We start from the raw sequence: 19799 nt of genomic DNA on the forward strand, positions 1-19799 counted from the left end.
AGTCCTTAGCCCAAGTGAAGGAGTTCAAGTGCCTCGGGGTCTTGTTCTCGAGTGAGGGTACTGTGGAGCGTGAGATTGGCCGTAGAATCGGAGCAGCGGGGGCGGTATTGCGTTCGCTTTACCGCACCGTTGTAACGAAAAGAGAGCTGAGCCGCAAGGCAAAGATCTCGATCTACCGGTCGATCTTCGTTCCTATCCTCACCTATGGTCATGAGGGCTGGGTGATGACCGAAAGGATGAGATCGCGGGTACAAGCGGCCGAGATGAGTTTTCTCAGAAGGGTGGCTGGCGTCTCCCTTAGGGATAGGGTGAGAAGCTCAGTCATCCGTGAGGAACTCGGATTAGAGCGGCTGCTCCTTTACTTAGAAAGGAGTCAGCTGAGGTGGTTCGGGCATCTGGTAAGGATGCCCACTGGGCGCCTCCCTTGGGAGGTTTTTCAGGCACGTCCAGTGGGGAGGAGACCTCGGGGAAGACCCAGGACTAGGTGGAGAGATTATATCTCAACACTGGCCTGGGAACGCCTCGGGATCCCCCCGTCAGAGCTGGTCAATGTGGCCCGGGAAAGGGAAGTCTGGGGCCCCCTGCTTGAGCTGCTCCCCCCGCGACCCGACCCCGGATAAGCGGATGACGATGAGTGAGTGAGAGCATTTTACATATTATGAGAATGTTAGCATATTGATGATAGTAGCATGGTGCTAACTGCTTCTGCACAGTTTTCAACAATCACAACTGTCTGCTTGTCCCATTAAAGAAAACTTTTACTGTGGAAAACTTACTAAATAGCTTTGAGACACCAGCTGGGACAGACAAGCAGCTCAACCCACATTTTCAAATTTATTCACACTGGTGTTAAAATGCCTGAGGTTTTAAAATAGCAATATGAACCTAAAGACTTTTATTTTAAAATATGTTTCTGATATGAAAAATAAATATAAAAGTAAGGGTATTGTTTAAATTGATTTAATAGTGCAGCAATAATACAAATAAACATGCTTGTGGATGGAATATTTGTACCAAAAAAAGACACTCAATATTTTAAACAATGTTGTCATAAAGTGTGTGAAAGTCTTTGACTAAATTGGATGGGTTTGAGAACCCTTTTTAATAAACCTTTTATAACAAATGGTTTCAAGAACAGATGATTAGTTGTTTTTCATCCACAAGTTCACCAAACAATGTCAATTTTAATGTTCGTTTAACATTTTTTCTGAAAACTCTCACTGCTGTTGAGTTTGTCAAATTATTACCTTTTTCTTTCACAAGCACAAATGACGTATTTTGTTTCCCTCTGTACCATAGGAGTGGTGGCAGATAATTTGGTGTGAGCATTCTGTTTCACTTGTTAAATCAAAGAAGCCCTTTCCCAACCTTAATTGGACCTTTTTGAACCTTTATCTAAAACTGAAAAACTGCATCCCCCCCCAAAAATTTACGTATTAAGATGATAAGTCATCTAACTAAAGAGGGAAATGCTCTTTAAAGATGATAATAATAAATGATGCAAGTCATTTACCAGATATTTCAGTCACTCTCTAAGATTTGTTTAGGTCATCTAATGTGTGAAGAGCTTCAAGTGATTTGGTCACAGTTCAGTTAACAATGACGTACAATAAGTGTGTGAGTTTAATTCACCCTTAAAGCACATGTGCAGGTGAACATGTTAAGCAGGTAACGTTCCACTTTCAGGCATCAGCCTTTTCCGAGCCTCTTCAAGGTGGGAATGTTGCACCTTTATTCCACCTCATCATTCTGTATAAATGTTATGAACCCGGAATAGGGGGTTACAGGGTTTCCACCTTCATGCCGGCAGTTGATTCACAGAGCTCAATCAATGTCTGTGTAAAAGGGAGAACCTGTGATGAGACAAACAGCACATATCATGCCATCTACAATCACACACAAGGGGGCAGTAATATGTCACCCTTGTTTCGTTCAGTAGCGAAATGAAGGCAAGAAATATTGAAGATGAAGCCCAAGGGAGGTAAGCAACTTAGCTTGCTAACGTTAAACAAAGCTGTTGAACTCGAGTCCACCTGACGCCTGTAATTCAGAAGACTATACAATAGCGTTGATGCTATATCAGTGTTTATGGCAGTAGCTGTCTGGGGCAGGTGTGTAGATTTGACAAAGTGCACAGCGAGAGTATCTCCTGATGCCATGCTGAATCTGCCTGCAGAGGATGGTAAAAACGTCATGGATGTTTTGATGGGTCGCTGATGGGTAAAGAGTGATGAACACACCTCTAGAATTTACAGGTAGAGTAAGGAAACAGATTTGATATGCTATTGCTGAGATTGACCGGTTGAAATTAAATGCTGGAGTACGCAACGAATAAGGTATGTTTCTGACTGCAAACCCCACCCTGAAGGCTCCTGCACTTACAGAGAGTACTCCCTCTCTCCAGCAGGGACTTTTTGTGGGGTAAAAACTTAAGTTAGACCCTTGTCCCTGCGAATGAAACACAGAAACTAGGGAAAAAGAGGGGCTATGATGTTTAATCTAATTACACCAGTTAGCAGAACTTGTGGTGCACAACACTAAACCTGCAGTTGGATGTATATATATGTCAGTACACACAATTCATTTTGTTGAGATGTAGAACAAAGACACACTTGTCGACTGCCTTAGAAACTCTAAAAGAAATGTGTTTCCTTTATTTGACTTTTCTAGGTGTACATACAAAGCCGTGGTACAACGACATGATTGTTGTCTGTGTATGACACACCTTTTATGACACATGTGAAAGTTATCTGCATGATGTAACTGTCCTTTAAAGATAACATGAAAGTTGAAACATAACAATAATTAAAACACATTACACCAAAACCTCCCCTTGAGTCTGTCTCTGGATTAGATATTGATGTATTGGAAGAGAGACGTCTGTCAGTGCTGAAGGGAACTATAACCCATCATAGCCATCAATAGACTGATCAATTAGTGTGTAAATATGACGAGGGGGCAAGAAACAGAAAATCGAATCTCTCTCGTCTGCTTCACTCTTCCTTTTGTTTTTGTTATTCTCTCTCTCCCCCTCTCCCCCTCTCCCTCTCTCTCTCTCTCTCTCTGTCCTGCACCTGGAAATCAGTCCCTCTCCCTTTAAGTGGGAGGTGAGCGGCAGGGATCTGCACATCGACTGTGACAGTAGGAAACCCGCAGACAGAAAGTCACCGGGAGTGAGGAGTTGAGAGCACAGGTCCGCTCCGCCATCTCCAAAACGTTTACGCACGGCGCAGCAGCATTCCGCCTCCCTCAGTCTCTCTCTCGCTCACACACTCTCTCTCCTAGTCTCCCGCTACTCCTACCCGAAAAAAGAGAAGAGAGGAAAAGGGATCCACGACTAGCAGCCGGCTGGCTCCACTCTGAAGGACCGGGAGCCGCGCACGGAGCAGCCTCTGTCCCAAACCACCGCGCTTTGCATGCGGTGAAGCAGTTAAAGTGCGGAGAGAAAGAGGAGAACGTTTTATTTTATTTTTTAAACCCGTGGACAGACCAGGGCGCACGAGGACTGGTGAGTAGTTGTTCACATGTCAGTGTCTTCAAATGCACTTCATGCGTTAATATCCTCTGTCTAATACAAATCCCGTTGGCTTGGAGAGTCTCAGCAGAAACTCTCCGCGTCGTGCACCGTTTGCTTTGAAAACTTCCCAAACTCTCCTGACTGTCATGAGTGGAGCTGCGAGGTTGCGATCAAACTATATCAGCCCATAGGGAGTTGTTTCAGAATTCCTATCTTAATCTATTTGCTTCCCTGCATCCAAACACAATTTGACTGTGACCTGACTCAACTTCTCCCCACCTCCACCTCCACTTCCACCGGCAGCAGCAGAAGCTCCATCTCTTTCAGTCCTTCCTGTCACATCTTTATTTTCTGTTTTCTCAATGTGCCAGACTCTGCTGCTGCTGCTGCTGCTGCTCTGCGTGGAAGGCAGCTCATTGGGGATTGTGGGGATGATGATGATGGTGATGACGGAGAGGAGGATGGAGGTGGTGATGATGATATCAGAACTGTTGGCAGGTGCAAATGGGCGGCTATCAGCAGGTTCCCCCAGAATAGGTACAGGCGTTAACAGTTTCCCAATGATGTGAAGTTGTCCTTAAGTGGTCCTGTTTTTATAAAATAACATCAAGGAAATACTAAAATAACATCTTGTCATGTGGCGGTTATCATGAATCATGGGAAAATTGTCTGTCAGTGTGGTCAATGGTCCCAGCCAGAAGGTCCTTTAAGAGCATTCAGGGGTCCTTAGCCAGGGAAAGGGCAGGAGTAAGTGTCTTTCTCTGCGTGCGTGTGTGTTAAATGTGGATCAACAGTGAGGCAGAGTCGATGTGAAACGCCTGAGGACCCCCGTCAGTGTGACATCTGCTAGCGGACAGACAGACAGCAGGTCTGGGACCAGTTCAGAGGGGACGTCTCAGCCTCAGCGCAGAGTGGAAAGTGTTCGAAAGCTTGTGGGCATTCTGCCACGGCGGGGGTCGCACTGAGCAGTGAAGTTGTAGATTTGTGTGTGTGTGTGTGTGTGTGTGTATGTGTGTGTGTGTGTTTGTGTGCTTGTCTTTACAGTGGATGGCTGAATACAAAGCTGTCCGTCAGTGGGGAGTCCCTGACCTTTCTTTCCGTCAGTCTCCTTTCTTTCCTCATCCGCTCTTCGCTCCCATCTTCACACCCCCTACTGCTGCCACCACTCCTTTTTCTTTCTTTCTTTCTTTCTTTTTTTCTTTCTTTCCTTCTTTTTGTCTTTCTTTCTTTCTTTCTTTCTTTCTTTCAGCTTGTGAGAGGGACTGTCATGCTGCATCTCTATATCTCTAGTGGTGAACACACAAACACACGCATACATACACGCCAACACGCAAGCAAACCCACACACACATGCACACACACACACACACACACACCTAAGGAGCACAATCTCAAGGAGGGGTTTGGCATTTCACCTTTCACCTCTGCCCCTCCTCCTCTCCTCATGTGCAGCTTTGTGTTTCCAGGTGAATGGGTTCATGGAGGAAAGGTGACCCGGGGGCTGGCTCTGTACTCTCTCTTTCAGTCGGTCGGGTTGAGTGCATCATTCTCCGCAGTAGATATTCTATGATTGGCTGGCAGGTGTCAGTTATAACTGTTTTTCAGAACACATCAACAGTATTTAAATGAACATTAATATTGGCCTGAGCTTGTGCCATATTGTTATACCTTTTTACATTCCAGTTAAAGTGTTAAACAACCAATTAACCTGAAATAAAATACCTGCCGATCTTTGATAGACAACCACATTTACTGTTCACCCTCGTCGGCACTCGCTGCACATAAAAAAAAATATTTTAACCCATTTCCTTACTCGTGCCCTTTTTATAAACCACACTGGGCGGCTGTGGCTGAGGGGTAGAGTGGTCGTCCTCCAACCTGAAGGTCGGCAGTTTGATCTCCAGTCTGACCCATCTGCATGCCGAAGTGTCTTTGGGCAAGATGCTGAACCCCCCATAGAATAACTAAGTGCTGCGAATAGATGCACTGTATGAATGAATGTGTGCGTGAATGGGTGAATGTAAAACTGTACTGTAAAGCGCTTTGAGTGGTCATCAAGACTAGAAAAGCACTATATAAATACAAAGCCATTTACTGGTAGTTAGAAATTATCTATATCTATCTATTTCTGCCTGTTTTTATTCTCTGTAAATACCCTATACAACAGCAGTAACTGTTGGGATATGACATTCTTTCTTTGATTTAAGATTGGCAATTGTTAATTTCAGATATTTGGTATGCAATGGTAATATATCAGAGAGACAAACCAATGTCTCCATAAGGGCAACCGAGCAGACAAAGGTTTTTTCCCCATCTCTTCTACTGACCTCTTATATCCGCTGGACATTGTTCTCTGAATCCTATTGAACCAGGAGTCCACAGAGAAACACTACAATGGAGAATAATGGTGTGTCTGTATGTATATGTGTGTGTATTTGTGTGTCTGTGTGTGTATGTGTGTGTGTGTGTATGTGTGTGTGCATGCTCCTCAGTCTCTCCTTCAGCGCAGTGTGAGGCCAAGCCAATCACACGGCACAATGCTGGGTACGGGGAGGCCTTGTGATCTCTTTAAATAAAACCTTCTCGCCGCATTGTGTCCTTTGGAAGAAATCACCAGAGCTGTGAACGTGGAAACACTCAGACGGTCGCCCGACTGACAAACACGCTGACAGTCGACAGTTTCATTTACACATCATTGCTCTGACTTCAGGCCGAGCAGTAATTCAGAACCATGATTTATTAACGGCAGCATGTTGTGAGAATAGAGACTACATTATTGAAATATTTATTTTACATAAGAGTTTGGGCATTTGGAGCTTTTAGAGTTTTAGAACTGATTCATTAATTGACAGTTTAATTTTCTCCTGTCAGTTGTAAAAGTAAGAGATTGTTAAATAATAACAATTCACAATTATTTGTAACAATTTTTTTTTTCTAGGATAAATTGAAACACATTGTAATTATTTGTCATTCTCCTTCATTTAACCAAATACAAAGTCTCATTCAGAATAATATCTTTAAAGCGAGACCTGGCTAAGACATTAGTTCAGGAATATAGCCACACAATAGATATAATACAGAAAATAAGATGAATGGAGTTTTATATATTGATGCAACATGTTTTAAACTTCAATACAAGTGATGCGAATTTGACTTTTTACGCTTTATTTTATTACTTGTGATTGTTCTCTTACAGAAAATAGATGGAAATTGTCTCAAGACAATTTGCTGAAAAGTAAATGATAAAAAACTTAATTTTTGTGTCAGTTCACCTTCATCGTTTTGCGAGCAAAGATGTAAAAACCTGTCTGGCTCCAGCTTTTGAAATTCTGCTTTTCTTTGCCTTGTACGATAGGTTTTTGTGCTTTGGGATGATGCTGTTGAGCTGATGGGACTTAAGTTGATGTGGGTTTGTTCTCTTTGGATCCATGTTTCTTCTCCAGTTCTCATATGTGGATAACGTGTCTCTCTTGTTGTCTGTGCCTTAAAAAGTTGATAAAAGTTTTGTCCGGGTTAATTCTTCACTATATTTCCATCTACACAGATTGTATTGCTCACCGTTTCTACTTCTGCATTATGGAAGAGGCTGTTGCCCTCATGATGAGCCGTTATGAGCCGAGAACACCTAGTTGTCAGAGATTCTGTACTTTAGTATCTCAAAGACATAAACATTCTGTGTTGAGTGCTGAGAAACTGGAGTTTAATGTACTTTAAAATGTGGTTGAGGTGTGAAGATCATCTTGGTCATTGTTTAAGTGTCAATCCCCATCTCACCTTCACTTCTTCACATCGTTTTATCTGGGAGGCAAACGGCCTGAGGAAGAGCTGTAATTATAAGTGGAGATGTTAAATGTGTCAGGAGAAGCTGCTGGAGTTCTAAGCACAAAGGTGGAGCAATTCTTTCCGGTTCTGCTTACATCTTCACATCTCTCCTCTTTCCTCACAGGATTTTCTTTTTAAAGACATTCTCCACCTGTTGCCTTGTGGAGATCAGAAAACTCAGACTTGTATGCAAACACACACACACATACACACAAAGCCACACACATACACACATATAGGGACACACAGTGGTTCGACCTGGGCGGGTGATACAAGTGCAAGTCTTACACTACTGATGAGCTACTCTCAGAGACAACAGCCCACACAAACACTCACAAAACCACTGTGAGCATCTACACACATTCAAGGTAAGAGTTCCTGCTTCACATGCAGCAACCCTCTTCTTATTTATAAACCCTCAACAAGATGAGTGACATGTTTTTGGCTCGCAGGCTTAAGTGCCTAGTTGGCTTTTAATGCGTTTGTTTCTGTGGCAGATTCTTCTGACACTTGTGTGTCTGAAAGCAGCAGTGACGAGGATCACACTCCACACGCTCAGGTTTCTCTTCCTATAAAGGTTTTTCTGAGTAAGTGGGAGATCTTGCTCTGTCCTGCACATACATGGTATGCCAGCTGTGCCTTGAATGTGTGCTCAGTGATCCGTGCAGCTTGTCATAAGCTCATAATAACGTGTTAATAATGCAGGACTGAAGCCTGTGCGTTCAGCTGTGGCTGGTCTCTTTATCAACTGCTGTAAATCAGTTTTGGCAAAGAAAGAACGGAAGCATCTTTGAACGCTGCCTTGCATTTCCCATGCCACTTTTGAACACTCTTTAATCCTTAGAAAAAAATATGCACACACGCACATGAATTTTCGGAACTTTCCCTACGTGTGTGCACGCCCGTGTCGAACGTGTGCACGGTTGTCAGTGTTCCTTCAGCACGCAAACGTCACAATGCAAGCTCCTACAGGACCAAGGTGTGTTACATTAAATACAGAGACAAGAGGGAAGCTTTTGTTGGGAAGTATGTGGCGTGTTTCAGGTTCTGCTCTTGGGAAAGGGCCGTAACTGCAGGTTTCTTTTGTCTGGCTGTTCCCGTAACACTGGACACACAACAGCCCCGTATTGTCTGGCGCACGGGACAGGACTACGCACGTTTACATGCTTTATGTGCCGCAATAAAATGCTGTAAAAGCTGCCTCTTCATTTACAGAGGGAAAAGAATAATAATGTCAGAAGTTGCATAGATAATTTAGAGTTGCTATGACCGTAATACATTTAAAGCTTAAAAAAAGGATTGTGTTAGATGTAATTAAGAGGTTATTAAGACCAAATAATTAGGATTGTAAGTTTAATAATTTACAGTTTCACAAAGATAGAGAGGCTTTAAACCTTTATACGTCTCCGCTCCTTTTACATCTTCTTCAGCGTTATCCGACAGATTTTCTTTCTCATTCGCAAAGACTGTGGATAAAGGTGCATTTCCATCCTCTTTCCAACTCATTTGTTTATTTCTGCGCCAATCGGGAGAATTCACAAACGCTCTATTGATAGAGGAGCTTGGCGTGCACAAATATAAACATGCCAGTTTCCTGGTTCATTTACATGACTTTTCCATCTTGGGCTAAACAGTGTCCCTCTGTTGTCTGTTGTCTGTTGTCATCTGTTGATTTATTTCTCTATAAAATATAATGCAGATGCGTCTGTGTGTGATAATTTGCAAATGACCATAGACCGTTTGTTTGTGACACCTCAGACCGATGGCAGGTTTTGCATTTCCTTTAAAAAATCTGTGAAATCTGAAGGGACAGTCGACCATTATGTGCCTGCTTTGTATAGGATGGTTTCTTGTTTGAATGGAACATTTATGGCCTGTGAGAAACTTCTTTATGCCACAAAATGTCTATGACTACGTTCTGTTTGACACTTTTCTTACTTTTTGAGCAACAATCAACAGGCATCTAATTTCACCTCCTGCGGCAATGTCTGTGTTATTTTATCAGTAAAGTTAAACTTATTTCCGAGGTTGGCAGCTTTTTAGCATTTTATCTTTATCCGAGCACGATAACGTCGTGAAAATCTCCAGCTCACTCTCACATCCTGCACAGATAGATAAGTATTCTCTGTCTCTGTCATGTATCACTCGCCATACTCAACACTCAGATGTAAGTGATCAGTGAAAAGAAAACGGATCATGTATGATATAAATCAAAAAGGTTGTATGAGCACAAACCGTCTCGCCACACGCCGTCAGTGACAGACCCTAAACTTTTGTTCCTATACTTCCTCTGCTGGCTGTTCCCAGGCCGCTCGCTGTTCCCCTGCAGGCAGATAAGGATTTCTTTCCGTGTTTTAATTCTTTTTCATGTGTCTTGGTTTTCATCATTAGTTGAAGTGTAACACAATTGAGGGAGAAACCACCCTGATAAATTTGAGCATGTGGCATTTGACTAATTTATCAGCCTGTCACCTCCACAAACAAAGACTCCTGCAGACTGTGAAGACGTCAGTACCATTTAGAAGAGGGAAGAAAAGGAGGAAGAGTCATTTAATAAAACAGATGTATTGTGGCGTTTGGAGTTGTTATATTTTTTATTTCATAATTTGTGAAATTGAGGTTTGTTGTGGCCTAACTTCAGCATTGGGTGAAACCATATTTGGTGCAGCAGCAGGACGTTGTGTGTGTGGGACTGAGTCACAGTGAACTACACTGTGTGTGTTTGGATGCTCATGGTGATAAAGACTCGGCCCGGAGCAAAAATGTGGTAAACTGATGTGTTTAAATAGTTTATGGGCAAACAGCAGGGGGATGAGGATGATACAGTATGTCACTGCTTGTTAGCTGGATCACATCATTTTTGGTTTTGGTCCTTTAATGGATTTTAATTAGTAGAAAGTAAATAAAGAGAAATCATTAGGGTTGTTCTTCTACACAATATTGTTTGTTTTATCAGCCGTCATCTTCCCCTGCAGCTTAAATTTCGACCTCTCCCCCTTTGCTACTCATTTGTTTCGTTGCATGCAGGAGAGAGTTTCAGTTCAGGTTCTCGGGTATTGATCTGGTGATCAACAATCACAAACCCTTTGTAGAGAGGAGACCAATGGATGGATCACCCAAACATTTTACTTTTAAATGTCCTTTGTGTAAGATTTAGTTGAAATGGATCTATTGGCGGAAATTGAATTTACAGTTATCTTTGTGATGTTTTCACTAGTGCGTTTCATCTAAATTCTACAAATTGAATGGGCCCTTTATATTTAAATACTTTATGTTTACTTCAGGAGAGGGTCATCTTTACGGAGGCTGCCATATTTTTTACAGTAGCCCAAACTGGACAAACTAAACACCTTTTGAGTCTTTATGACGACTGAAGGCTGCCTCAGGTTCTCTTCCATGTTTGGAAGAGTAGGGTCAGGTGAGGGGTATTCAGCTGCAACATGAAACATCACCACCAGTTGTCACTAAATTCTACACACTGAACCTTTAACTGAAACTTGATCTAACCAGGTAATTTGTGTTTATAAACCTAAATAAACCTCAACCACAGCTTCATAAAACGTTCCCCCCTCCAACAATAATTTGTAACAGTTTTGGAACGTGCAAACAAACCATCCAGCAGGTTGGTGTGTCGGTTCAGAAAACGCCTATATGCGTTATTATAGAGGGCGTGGATGTATTTTAATGAATCCATTTAAAATGTCTTAATTTTGTTTAATTCATGCTCCACCATGTTGAACAGTTTGTGATAGAGCCTTGTTACGTGACCTGAGGCTTACTGGTTCTGAAAAATAATTATGTTTGGTTTTTATCACAGTTGGTAACGTCGGCACATTTAACTGTACATGCAGTAACTTGAACACTGAGCAAAACACTGAACCCCAGTTTCCCCATGACTGCTGGGCTGACAGTGAATGGTGCTCACTGTCACTTTACCACATGCTCGTGCTATGGTTCATACATCTGTTTTACCATCCACGCAGACAGTGAGACCTTATAGTTTCATCTGTGGAAGACAATTCATTATTCTCGCTCATGCAAGAACGTATCTTTCTCTCTTCACTCTTCCTGTCGCTCGGTATCTGTTGACAGAGACTGCCATAGATTGAATTCATTGAAACTGTGTAACTCTGTGTATAGTGCTTTGATTCGATTAGATCGGAAACAATAAAAAAATGCGTGACAGTTTTCCACAAACCCAGTACGGCATCTCACATTGGCCTGTTCAGGTCGGTTACTCGGCTGTCTGACTCCGGTCGGGTTCGAACATGTACGCGGCCTGAGCTGCACTCTGGTGTAGTTACTCTGTCTGCCTGCTGCTTGTTGCTGAGCAGGTAGGGTGTTTTGGCCTTTTTAGAGCTTATTTGTTGAAAACAGCTGCTGGCTGCGGCTGAAAGCCACATTCAATAGGCTGGGAGAGGAAACCAAAGCATTCGAGTTGTGGGCTGGACAGCTAAATAAGAGGAAAGTCACTGTAAAGCTCTGTGAAGCCGGGGGGGAGCTGCAGTTTCAGGTGATAATTCTCTGTACATTCTTACACATTACAGTAAACTGATATTACAGAAACACTCATTATAACAGTGTCACTTGTACAGTAAACAAACTCCTGGTGCCTGCTGACATTTCCTCCTTGCTGTCCATGCTCCTGTCTTCGACATCCTCTCTGCCTCGTAACTTGACATATCTGTTTAAATGGATTTCTCTTAACATAAGGGTTAATGGAGCATAGCTTAATTCATTTTGTATCCTCCCACCAGTGTTCCTCCTGTGTGTTTCCTATTTCCAGATGCTCTGTGGATGTATCAGCTGTGTAGACAGTTGTGTGGTCAAGGCCTGTGTTTGGAGCCAGGCAGCGTGTCATTACGGCGGCCGGCCAGCAACTTCAAACATGATCCTTAGCTTATTGGAGCTGGTTAAGACCTATGGTACTAAGTTGTTTGTAGCATAAGCGGCTATACTTGTGAAACACACTTATACACACACACACACACACACACACACACACACACACACACACACACACACACACACACACACACACACACAAACACAGAGAGCGGAGACCTCCTGCAGCTTCTCAATGCGGAGTCGAACAGGCCCTCAGCAGAATCACCTGTTGTGTTTCTTACTGCTCAAAGGCGTTTCCATAGAAACACCTCAGAGCCCAGGCCCTTTGGTCTATAAGACCCTCAGCAAACAGAGACCCCCACCACCTCCATCACAAACTCCATAAAAACACACACATGCACGCACACACATTGTGCACACGTGGGTGCTTTTAAGAAGCAGCGGTGAATGGAGTGAGGATATAAAGTGTGCCGGGCTAAAGGAGAGAGCACATTGTGAGAGTCGGGCCTCCTTTGTCCGCGCCAGCCTGAAGGAGCAGGGGGTGGGGGGGGGGCTTTGTGAAGGAAGAGGAAGAAAAAAAAAAGTGGCCTTCATACACATCCTTTCTTCCCTTTCTCTTGTTCTATTGCTTTATTGGGAGTGCGTTTTGTCTTCTCTCCCCCATCCTCCCTCTCCTCCTCCTGCGCTCTGATAAATGCCACAGTAGCCTTTCGCTAGCCGCCACAATAGACGACCTGTTTCAGAGAACCCGAAGGGGTGGGGTGGGGGTGGGGGGCACGAGAGAGAGGGATGAGAGGGAGAGAGGCATGAAAAGGAAAAAATGGCTGCTTTTTAACCTGTGCGTCTGAAAAGCAGAAGAATAAAGGGGCCGTGACTAAAGCCAGAGTCTTGTTCTCAGCTCTTTTCTCTCTCGTCAGTGTCTTTGTGAAGGGCACAGTTGTGTCATTGGCCTATTTATACATCTTATTTAGAGAGAGAGAGAGAGGAGGAGAGAGATGCAGCAGGATGGAAACCTACCAGACACTTTATGGACATGTTATGATTGTTTAACATGTAGTTTTAACCAATGTTAACACTCATAAGCCAGTAAGTCCCATGACTCTATAAACTGATCGCTAAATTATCAGTGACTTATTTGGCTTTATGTCATTAATATAGATTTTTTTTGTGGGACATTAGTACAGTAGTATTTAGATATATACCATAAATATAGAAATACCATTCTATAAAGTAATCTATATGTGTAAGTCTAGTATTGGAGGTTGACTGAATCAGTCTCAAATGTAAAATGCACATAAGGAAAACATTATGACTACTGTGCTAACAATGTAAGTATTTTTAATCTGAATACACTTGAGTCGTTTCATCCACAGCAGCAAATTATATTTTACAGGATGATTTTGGGTTTTGGATGAAAAGTCTTGATTTGCTAAATAACAGCTGTAAAAATGAAGTGGACATCCGTTTTTGGAGCTGAAGCACAAAATAGAACGTAATACAGTAGTGGACTTTTTAAACCACTTTTAGCGCTATAGAGCATTTATAACCTGTTTTTTTTTTTTACATAATTTAAAGTTACTGTTGAGTTAAACGTGGTGGTCTTTTAACCACGTTTGTTCCCAGTTTCTTAATCATTTTCCTTTTTTCTGGTTATTCCATAGTGAAACACAGATCACATGGAGCTATATCCTGGTGTGTGTGCATTTGGTTGTGCACTTCCCTTCAGCATTGTAGGGACATAACACCAGGTCACGGACCTTAGCTGCTGGTTGATCCTAAACATCAGGTTTAAAAGTTTTGTCTGAACTGCACCCTCCAGTACCTGTTACCTGGTGTTTCGGGTCTGGATGACACTGAAAATCACAGTTTGAGCCTGAAAGTGCTGCATTGAAGCAGCATATCATCTTAAATGTGCACTTACCTTGGTTCAGATCAGACTCATCTGTGAAAGTTCGTCCTTTCAACCTCAGTGGCACAAACCATGTGGGAACTTTGAGCGTTTAAAGTTGTTTACACACAGTTTTCTGTTTCATAACTTGTATACAGGAGTTCATGTGGCTTTTATGTAGTATCAAAGTTTGCAAGCGCAAATTGACCAATCGAGGGAGGAAAGTCTCAAAATTCATCTTGACTATTGACCTAACATTATTTTCTACTCTTATTGTTCTACACGCTTAGATTCTCATAGCCCCTTGTTTGAGCAAACATTTTAAATAGAGACCTAACTTCACTATAAAGCGCCATTCATTTATTTTAGCGTGAAAGACTCAGCATCACGCTGTTCGTTTGTCCTTGTTGGGTCGATCTCACATATCCTCCTTTCCTCCTCCTCTGTTATCGATCTAAAATGTATTGAATCATTTGGTATGACCGAGTGAAGTGTGAGATAGAGATATGTTGCAGTGTATGTCTGTGTGTGTGTGTGTGTGTGTGTGTGTGTGTGTGTGTGTGTGTGTGTGTGTGTGTGTGCGTGTATGTGTGGTGGGCGGGCCTCGATGAGGGCAGCCCCTGAACTCCAAGAGGAAAGAGGGAGTAAAATGTAGTCTTTGTGATGTCTCTATCACTCTATCGCAGTGCTGGAGTTCTCAACACTGCTCTTTGTGTGATGAACTGACCAGCGACCGCAGAACAACAGCACCATATCGGGGCTTGTAGCTCTCTGGGTCCGATTCTCCACGCACACACAGCCACACACAAATACTCAGAAATACAAAAAAAAAACTAAATAATTTGAGGAAACTGACTGTGTATTCTTGATGAGCTCATTCTTTGGACTGTGCACTATGGTTCAGTACCCTTGACATCAAAAGCCCAAGAGAACAGAGGAAGAGAGGGGAAGGAAAGGAGAAGAGAGCGAGGCTTTTGTGTCTCTAGTCCTGAGAGCTCATTCTCTAATGAGGCCCAGTCAGCAACGCAAGGAAGCTTTGTTCAAGAACTCTGTGCGTGCATTCGGTTCGTGTATGCGTGTGTGTGTGTGTGCGTGCAGGCGTGCTTATCACTCTTTTTAAACATCACTTGAAGGCAGTAAGATAATAGTTAAAAAAATACTGTGTGATATCAGGTGTGTAAAGTAAAAAGGTAAAAGTAAAAATCTGTCTGTTTCGCTGAAGGTGTGAAGATTTCTTGGAGACTTGTCAGCTGGTGTAAAACCTGTTTTACCGAGTTTCTGCTGTAGGTGTTCCCTGAATTCCCTAAATGTTATTGAGTGTTCCTTACCAACTGAGCTCACACCACCTAATTCTGTCACTCCTGATGTCAACTCCACACAGCTCAATAGAGGAGTCAATGCCGAGTGAGGCCTCACAGCAGACAATCAGACACTGTATGCTCATGCAGCTCTATTTATCCTGGATTACACTGGATGTCATAATTCATATGCGTGTTGACACACTCATGCAATTGGTCCATGTGGTTCACGTGTTCAACCTCAAGCCAGGTAATCAATGCAGACATAATATAAACTGATTAATCTGGGTAATTTGAACTTCATGGGGTATAGTTTGCATCAAGCCAGCCATGAAGTGGGGAGAACAAAGAATTAAATTGTCGGATCTAAATAGTCTCAACATAGTTTGGTCAGTAAATGTGGCGGTGCCATAAAGCATCTAACTAACGCTGCAGTGGAGTGAATGTGGAATATGTAAACAGTTACAATGTTAATATTCTGACCTGTTGGTATTTTTATGATTTAGATTTCTATACACTTACAGGAAGTAGTGTTGTATAATTGACATTTGTATTTTTTTGGGACTGCCAGTGAACTTAGGGGTCACTGTGGGGTTAAAGTTCAAATTGTTCAAACATTGGGCCTCCAAATCTGTTAGAAAAATAAATAACAGCCTTGCATATTATGGTAAAGCCACATGTTTTTCTCTTTAACGCACTTAGCATGCACTCAATGGTTAGCTGTTGACGAAGGCTGGATAACTTACCACTAACTCAAATAAAATGTTCTATATAAAATGTAAGAGGGTGGCACTTGAAAAAAAAAATTTTTTTATAACAATGGTTAATTTCACCTTTCCCATGGTCACACACCTGCAGCTGCTGTAATCAGAGTGAAACAGAAATAAAACCTGTGTCGCACGGCTTTGTTCTGCTCTGTTGATCACATGGACTGTGGTGGCCCCCATCTAATTCAACACATTTAATAATGATTACAATTGATTTACACTTCTCATAATAACCTGAAAATGTCATAATTGCAGAGCTGTGTGCAGATTTGCCCGGCTTTCTTTCTCTCTTTCTCTCCTTCTGACATACACATTGACCTGTCCGTCACTGTCACACCGGGTTCTGTCTTTGTGGCCCATTTGACTGTCCATCAAAACTTCCATAACGTTTTTACCATCTGTGGCAGGCAGACCTCTTTGTAACACCTGCTCTTGCTCGTCACACTGGTGAACAGAGAGTGATCAGTGAGCCGTCGCACTAATAACAGGTCCGGTCCCGCTTAGTTCTCAGCGTTGTGGACAGCGTGTCTTCTGGGTTTTTATTCAGACAAAGCTCTCATCTGAAAGGTCACTTGGTGTGACTCTCCAGTAGTCAGATGGTAGGTGGGTATTCTTTCCAAGTATAGCAGCTCTAACATGTTTAATTGCTCTTAATGTGAACTTCTTTGCTTGGTCTCCATCACTTTGTCTTGTTCAATTTAGTTCCTACTTCATGTTTCTTGCTGTACTGAAGCTTCGGGGTCGTCCCTCAGTTGTAGGTCACTTTGGATAAAAGCATCCGGCAACAGAGAAAATGTTAATATTGTTTTTGTGTATTTCTAAGGTAAAGATCTGCATATTGTGACTACAGACAGAAATTTTCCGCAACAAACAACCCGCTGTTCAATTTCTTCAACAGTGGGTTGTGATTCTCACTTGTTTGCTATGTTGTGTTATTCTCTGGCCTGGACAATACGTCTCTGTCATTATTCTGATCACGCTCTTCCCAGGTGTGGTCACATGTCCAGGAAATAATAACTGAGGATAAAGCCAACTTTGTTAGAAAGTGTCTGAAGCTACGATGTTATCACAGATTCGGTTGGTTGGATGTTAGGTAGGTATCGTGCACATCAGAGCTGCGGCGAACGGTTACCTGCGACAGCATGCTAAGCATGCAAATGAAGCCCCTGCGCGGTGGGATGTGAAGAGGCTCTTTGTACTAACCCCTCATGAGTGGAGAGATGGGGGTAGGAGGAGGTGTAGGAAGGGGAGGTCTGCTGGGTCAGGGGTAGCAGAGGAGTAGAAAAGACAGGCGTTAGTGGTGTGGGAGCACCAGGCGCTATGACTTGTGTCAGCTGTTCAGTTCCAGTCTGGGAAGGTCGTTGGATCCACTCACATCCCCCGGCTGCAGCAGGTCAGTACTCACGACTGAAAGAGAGGAGGGGTATGGATGGGATGACACTACAAGGTGTGTTGTGTTGAATTTAGTTATAGACATATAAATGGCATTTATTTCATTTTACTCTCAGCTTTACAGTTTATTTATTTTGAATAGAACTTTCTTCTTTATCCATAAACTTCTGACTAACTTAAACTGAAACTTTTTCTCTAATATACTGAATGTACATACAGATATCCCTCTCAGATTACTACTCAGAGGTTTAGGTTTCGAGAAACCTCTTGATTCACAAGCAGATTTGTTATATTATTCATATTTTGATATGATGACATATGAGATTCAGCTTCTTCCAGCGATGTTTCAATTTACTTGAATCTCTTGCTGTGATCGACCCGGGTCAGGCCCTGTGGGCATGAAGGCACCAGCTGGCAACGAGCACTGGATTGTTCTATCAACCTTTTTTTTTGAACAATTTATTTATTTCAATTTTTCAAACAAACAACAGTGATACAGGGCATCAAATCCCTGCCCCCCCCACCCCCACCCCATGGGCCAGAGTGGAACGAAAAAGGACAACAGCAATAACCACAGCAACAAAAAAATAAATAAATAAATAAAATAAAATAACAACAACATCAGCGAAGATAATCAAATCAAAACAAAAAAGATAAAAATAAATAAAAAAAAATAAAAAAAATACATTAAATAAATAAACAAAAATAAACCACAACAAAATCCAGATCACACACAATGTAACAACATAACAACAGTCCCATTCAGTGTATCCAGTCCTATCTCAATGTTGACCACCCGTGTCACGCCCAGGAGCAGCTCCACTGTGTAGGAATGCCACAAATCCTCCCCAACACCTATCAAAAACTGATGGCCTCCCCCTGAGACCACACAAAATCTTTTCTGATGGTAAATATGATGAGAGCTCTTTAAGCCACAAGGAAACACCAGGGGGGTCCTCACTTTTCCAGTTGATAGCTATGCATTTGTTAGCTGCAATCAGGGCTAATCTGATAAAACGAGTGTTGACTCTCATATTAATTGGTAAAATCGACAGGTCCCCCAATAGTGTCAGCCGTGGATTGGCCGGGATTTCCACCCCTACAATTCTTTTAACAATGTCCAAGATAGAGCTCCAGTACTGCTCCAAACAATCACACGTCCAGAACATGTGGAGAAGGGATCCTATTTCAGTCTTACACCTAGGGCAGTATTCAGAGTAGTTACTACTTATCTTATGGAAACGATGAGGAGTCAAGTAAACCCTGTGTATAAGATTAAACTGTAATAATTTGTGTCGGCTGTTATAGGAGAATGATTGAGAGCTACTACAAATCTTCTTCCATTCAGAGTCCTCAAAGGCATAATCAATGTCTGTTTCCCACTTAAGTTTTACCTTCAAAGCTGTATTTTCTGACAGGCTCATTAGTCTGTTGTAAGCATAGGATAAAAAGCCTTTAGAGTTATGCTTGTCTCGCATCATACTGTCTATCTCAGAGTCCTCTAAGGGGGTAAGTTTCCCACCTTGCTGTACCCTAATGAAATCCCGGACTTGTAAGTATTTATAAAAATGTGCAGAGGGGAGCCCAAAAGAGAGCCTCAGTTGCTCAAAGGATCTCAAATTATTGTGCTCATATAAGTGTCCAAAGGTGCATATACCTCTGCTATACCACTCTCTAGTAATACCATCTCTCAAAGCCCCAGGTAAGGCCGGGTTAAAATGAAATGGAGTAGAGCCATACAGTGTGCGAACACTATGGGACTTTGCTCTGATTTCATCCCAGATTTGTGATGTAAACTTTATCATTGGATTTGAGGATACAGGTTTTTGCTTGTGATAAGAGTTAATAAATGGAATGCTACACAAAGCTTCCGCTGTATGAGACTGTTCAATCTGTTTCCAAGCTGGAGGGTGTTCTAAATCTTTAATCCAAGTCCAGATAGCTCGGGATTGAGCAGCTAAATAGTATAACCGAAAATCTGGTAAATTTAGCCCTCCCTGTTCAGGGGGCCGACAGAGTGTTTTGAGCTTGACTCTGGGAGTTTTACCATTCCACAGAAATCTAGATATCAGTCTGTCCAGGTTTTTAAAGAAAAATTTCGGAATTGGTGTTGGCAATGCTTGAAACAAGTAAAGAAATTTGGGTAAAATATTCATTTTAATACAATTTATTCTTCCAATTAGGGATATGGGAAGAGACTTCCATCTGTCTAGGTCTGCTTCAACTTTTTTAAACAGGGATTCATAGTTGAGAGAGTAAATCTGATG

At 42.3% G+C, this 19799-nt stretch overlaps 1 protein-coding gene across 7 annotated transcripts in view; it reads left to right on the top strand.

Annotated features, from left to right (window-relative positions):
• Positions 1-3147: 3147 nt before the first annotated feature.
• The window catches only part of LOC128458783 (transcription factor SOX-13), a 42653-nt gene continuing 26001 nt past the window's right edge, over positions 3148-19799 (top strand). For 4 of the 7 annotated variants that reach the window (XM_053443757.1, XM_053443791.1, XM_053443798.1 and 1 more), the window contains exon 1: positions 3148-3508. The gene's annotated coding sequence lies outside the window, so the exon portion shown is untranslated. Of the gene's footprint in view, positions 3509-7618; positions 7708-7836; positions 7927-17321; positions 17534-19799 lie in introns of those variants that run through there. The other 3 variants (XM_053443782.1, XM_053443774.1, XM_053443765.1) reach the window with 3 other exon arrangements.

This window comes from Pleuronectes platessa, chromosome 2, assembly GCF_947347685.1.
Source record: "Pleuronectes platessa chromosome 2, fPlePla1.1, whole genome shotgun sequence".
Lineage (NCBI taxonomy): Eukaryota > Metazoa > Chordata > Actinopteri > Pleuronectiformes > Pleuronectidae > Pleuronectes > Pleuronectes platessa.